The sequence below is a fragment of the Papio anubis genome, chromosome 10 (assembly GCF_008728515.1).
Source record: "Papio anubis isolate 15944 chromosome 10, Panubis1.0, whole genome shotgun sequence".
In the NCBI taxonomy this organism is placed as follows: domain Eukaryota; kingdom Metazoa; phylum Chordata; class Mammalia; order Primates; family Cercopithecidae; genus Papio; species Papio anubis.
This window is the reverse complement of record NC_044985.1, coordinates 36,921,924-36,927,923: the sequence shown is the minus strand read 5'-3', so window position 1 is coordinate 36,927,923 and position 6,000 is coordinate 36,921,924.

The following is a 6,000-nucleotide window of genomic DNA, read 5'->3' as shown; positions in this document are numbered from 1 at the left end:
ATCAAAAGTTATTTTAATAAGGAAAATAATGGAGAGCTCCATGTTACAGACTTCAGAATACCTAGCAAAGAACAAGATGTCAAATATCAGGGTTCAATACTAGCTCTCCCCAGAAATCAGATTTGACCTCCTGAATAGAAATAAGCTAGACCCGCTCCATTCAGACTACCAGAGTTGGCCAACATTTTATAGGTGCATTTTAATGGAACTAATGTATCATAAATTTCTTCTTCCATTAAGGCTATCCCTGACATCAAAGGTGTTGAGGAATCAAATAAGTCAAATAATATAGTACATCAGGAATTTCCTTTAAAGTTATTTGAAGAAAAAGAGAACTAATTCAATACAGTTTGGTTTTTCTTCCATAGACATGCTGATTAGAGTGAAGCCAACAAGAGATCATGGATGATACAGAGACAAAGGAGATTTTACTCCATGAATCCTTCATAAATTAGATGAGCAGGCAGGCCCCTGAATCACTGAAAGTTGTCTATAGCCTCAAAGACATTATTTTCAGGCAAAAAACAAAAAACAAAAAACAAAAAACAAAAAAAAAACCCTGCCATTCTTAATTTTAAAATAAAGTATCCTCTTATTCTAGATGACACTGCTAGAGAGAATGTTTTCTTCAGGTACAATTTAATTATTTTGTTATCTACCAACTCTTTGTGTATGAAAACAAAACATGAGATATACTGTATTAACAGCTAAAATTTAAAGGATATAAGGTAAAGTGCAGGGCATAAAATGTATTTGTCAGGACAGAGTAGGCTATGCTGTGGTAATAAATACACCCTAAAAACTGAGTGGCTTAAAAGAGTAAAGGTTTATTTGTAACCCACACTGCAGAAAAATGAGTGTTGAAAGGATCTCCATGGTGACTTTCCTAAATCGTGACCCAGAGTTCTTCTATCTTGAGACACTGACATTTTTAAAATGAGCAAAATCTGCAGTCCCAATAGAAGGAGAAGTGAGAACCAGGACAAGGAATGTTATCTCTTAATTTCTTTGGCCAGGAAGTCACACAAGTGACTTCTGCTCCCATTGCATTGTCCAGAACTCAGTCTGATGGTAGTGATGCTAAGAAATGCAGTCTTCCTGATGCCCAGAAAAAAAGCAAGCAGACACAAAGCATTGTCTCTGCCACAAGAGGCATGGGCTTTGGAGTCAAATAGATGAGGCCTGATTTCTGTGGGACTTTGGACAAGTTGCCTAACCTCTTCTAACCTGAGCTCCTTCATCTGCAAAATGAGAACAAAACACCTTGCTGGGCTGATGTGATGATTAAATCAATTATCTGCCTAGATTATCTGGATCAAATTTAATGTTCAACATACACTAACTTATAAATACATTTAAATAGCGCAGGGTGGTGGTGTTATTTTTTAACTGGTCCTAAGACTAATGAAGATTTCATGTCCAACACGATTAGATCATAAGACTGTCCTGGCCTTTAAAATTACCCTGTATGGATCAGAGCTTGTGTGTGTTCAAGCTTCCTTCCCCATATCAAACTCTTCAAACACAAACATCATCTTTAACTTGCCACAGTCCTGTCTTCTCTGCTTTCTAATGACTGTTTCAGTAACAAAATTCCCGAGGTGTTTAAATTGATTGTTAACCTCCTGAGTTTTGATGTTTGCTTTTATATTCCTTTGTTGATGTCTTTTTCTCTTTGTATTTTGAAGCAATTGATTGAAAGCCATTAGAAATAACATTCTGTTGATCAAATACTTTTTCCTTTCTAATGGTTAACTATATTTTCAGAAACTAGAACCCCCTGAGTGTCTTAATAAGCAATGGAATCTAAGTGATAGCACTTTTATTTTTTCCCTGATTTTGCCTTTCCTCACTAAAGAGCTCAATTTAACACAAGTAAATGAATATATCTTACACACTAAGCATTGGTGGATCCAGATGCAGAAAGTCTTCAGTTCTATCTTCCAAGTCCCTATTTAAAACAACTAAATAAGAGTCTTAGCAAAAAAAAAAAGAAAGAAAGAAAGAAAAAGTGGATGACAGCCATGGTGTTGTTTTTTTCTCATTATGCCTCTAAGATTTGATTCACACTACAAAGATCCAGGAACACAATCATTCAGGAGGCAAGAGAGACAGCAGCTGCTGCCTAACTGAGAAACTCATATTATTCCTGGAATGTATGTCCTCCTGCAAGCTTGGACTAACTCAAGATGGATGCTTTCTCTCAGGTGCTTTGTTACAAATCACTTCTGGTGGTACCAGAGGTATTCCAAAGAAGCACTCAACACCCACAAAAGAGTAATTTAAAGATGAAATATGAAGCATTCGGACTGTTTCTGGATTATGTCTACTGTATTTCTTAATGAATTTTTAAAAGAAAGTAGCAACTTTTCTTTTATTAAAGTTCCCCAAAATGTGCTTGTGCATATATCAACCTTAGTCAAGACAAAACTGTTGAAATATCATCTTAGAAAACAGGAATCTATCCACTAGATGTAGTTCCTATACGTTTAGTTACTCTGGTTTTTCCATAACTCAGAGAAAATTCCGACTTAAGCATGTCCAGGTTCTACAATGGATTTCGGATCCTCTAGTACTTACAGCATTGAGCTCCCAGCTACTGTTACTGTGATCATCCTTCTCCCTTTTACACCCTCAACTAGGAAGAAAACTCCAAAACATTTTGCAGACCAGCTAATGAACGCCCAATGCTCCAGGGTAGTTGAGCCATTATAAGATGACCCAAGGACCCGGTTTTCAACCAAACAAGGGCAATCAAATTGTAGCCACATTTTCCTATAAATCCATTGTCTTTAGTTTCCCAAATTTCTAAAACCGTCCCATATCTAAATTTTGCATTATATAAGGTGACTCTGCTGGATCACTGTAACCATCTCTAGGAGTTGGTTCTAATTACTGTAACTGATTTCAAAACTTCTAGGGAAGTGGCAAAAAAAAAAGTCTCATGGTTCCTGAACTCCTGAAGAGAATGTGAGGTGACAAATTGCCAGAAATCGTCAATACTCCTCGCTACTGTTTGCCTCCTTTATAGCATCCTTATACTCATCCAAACAAGAGAGAAACAAGGTAAAACAGGAATCCTTTAACTTTGCTATGTGTTAGTTGCTAAGAAAGCACGCACCTAAAACCATAAAAACCCTAGAAGAAAACCTAGGTAGTACCATTCAGGACATAGGCATGGGCAAGGACTTCATGTCTAAAACACCAAAAGCAACGGCAACAAAAGCCAAAATTGACAAATGGGATCTAATTAAACTAAAGAGCTTCTGCACAGCAAAAGAATCTGCCATCAGAGTGAACAGGCAACCTACAAAATGGGAGAAAATTTTTGCAATCTACTCATCTGACAAAGGGCTAATATCCAGAACCTATAAAGAACTCAATCACATTTACAAGAAAAAAACAACCCCATCAAAAAGTGGGCAAAGGATATGAACAGACACTTGTCAAAAGAAGACATTCATACAATTCATACAGCCAACAGACACATGAAAAAATACTCATCATCACCACTCACCATCAGAGAAATGCAAATCAAAACCACAATCAGATATCATCTCACACCAGTTAGAATGGCAATCATTAAAAAATCAGGAAACAATAGGTGCTGCAGAGGATGTGGAGAAATAGGAACACTTTTACACTCTTGGTGGGACTGTAAACTAGTTCAACCATTGTGGAAAGCAGTGTGGCGATTCCTCAAGGATCTAGAACTAGAAATACCATTTGACCCAGCCATCCCATTACTGGGGATATACCCAAAGGATTATAAATCATGCTGCTATAAAGACACATGCACACGTATGTTTATTGTGGCACTATTCACAATAGCAAAGACTTGGAATCAACCCAAATGTCCATCAGTGACAGACTGGATTAAGAAAATGTGGCACCTATACACCATGGAATACTATGCAGCCATAAGAAAGGATGAATTCGTGTCCTTTGTAGGGACATGGATGCAGCTGGAAACCATCATTCTCAGCAAACTATCACAAGAACAGAAAACCAAACACCACATGTTTTCACTCATAGGTGGAAATTGAACAATGAGAACACTTCAATACAGGGTGGGGAACATCACACACTGGGTCCTATTGTGGGGAGCGGGGAGGGGTTAGGGATAGCATTAGGAGATATACCTAAAGTAAATGACAAGTTAGTGGGTGCAGCACACCAACATGGCACATGTATACATATGTAACAAACCTGCATGTTGTGCACATGTACCCTAGAACTTAAAGTATAATAAAAAAAAAATTTTTTTTTCACTTTTCAGAAACCAAAAGAGAGAGAGAGAGAAAAAAGTTATCAGCAGAGGTACTAAAAATCATAAAAATCTGAAAAACAAAAAAAAAGAAAGCACTTTGAATTTGAATCTTGAACAGATTTTGTGCTGGCTGCCCCTGACCACTTTGAGCACAAAAGTTTCTAGACAATTCTAGCCACATTCTCACCATCCTTGTCATTTACCTGTAAATAGGGCTCCAGCAGGATCAGAGCCTGAACCTAAGAAAATAAGCACAGCAGGAAGAAGCTACCCATATCACGTATCAACTATTTTTTTTTCCTTTTTGCCCAAAGGGGAATGGGAGTCTATTTAGCTGCACGTCTTGGGAAACTCATTTCTCCTCTGTGAAGCTCAGTTCCACGCCTATAAAATGAGACACTACTAACGTATTCTTCAGAGTAGCTCATGCATTAATTAACGGTTTTCTACTATATTCTGCTACCTGGCTTCTGGAATACAGTGACAATAGTAAGGAATATAAATAAGAAAGGAGAGTTGATCGAGGATATAAGATGGAGACAATCAGATAAAGGTGCACAGGAAAAACTCTGGGAGAGGACCTGCCCACCGAAGTATAAATCCCATGAGCAAATAGTTACATGACCAGCACATGGCACTATTCCTACTACACAATAAATATTCTATGAAAATCTGTGGACTGGCCATCTAGGCTCAAGCATCTTTCTCTAGCTTTAGTAGTGTCTTTTCTACCAGAATCTTTGTGCATTTGAAACATCTAGCTGAAGGAAACCCTGATACAAGCCTCTCTGATTAAAGAGACTGGCTGACTTGAATCTCAGGGGACAGAAAGAACAGATGCTTGAGTCAGGCATCCTGGTCAGTGAGCACGTGTCTGTGATGTGCCCTGCAGTCATGAGGAACGTCTGGGAACCTGTGCCTATCATTGAGTGCAATGGCAGCTATAATTACAGTCAGTTAGAGTTTCTTTATTTTGAGAGAGAGTGTTTTCCTCCATGACTTTTGGGACTCTTAGGACAAGATTTTCTCCAACCCAGAATAAATGGGAAATCTGGCTCATTGGACTGGGAAGAAATAGTTAGATTAAAGTTGGATATAAGGAACTTGGCAAATAAACTGAATAGGAATTGACTGAATTATGTCTTCAGACAACCCGAGAATAATGCTGTGTTGTTTTGGGAAATCACCTAGAAGCTTAGGTCCCAGGATCTGATTCTATGCTCCATTTTCAGGAAACTCCTTGGAAAGAAGGGTCATTGGCAAAAAAAAAAAAAAAAAAAAAAAAAAGCCCCCATAAAAGACTGGTGCTTGTTTGCCTTGGAGTAAATTCAGGGAGAGGAAGCATGGTGCAATGGACATAAGTCCTGATGGAGAAAAGAAGGGAGATCTAATATTGGCTCTGCTACTAATATTGGCTCTGCAGCTAACTTGCTCTATAAGCTCAGGAAATTCCCTTCATCTCAGAAGCCCAGTGAGTTTCCCAAGACATGCAGCTAAATACATCCCACATTCTCCTCTGGGCCGTAAAAAATAGTTGGAACATGATGAATGTGGTTCCTTCCTGCTATGTTCATGATATTGGGTTCCAGAAATCTGATCTTGGGAATCACCTAGAGAGACAGATTTTAATAGTTCGAGGTCATGCTAGTCCATGGATCCTCATTCAGTATTATGTATACAATACTATTCTTCGTGGCCACAGATTTCCCCAAACTCAGAGCACATATGCC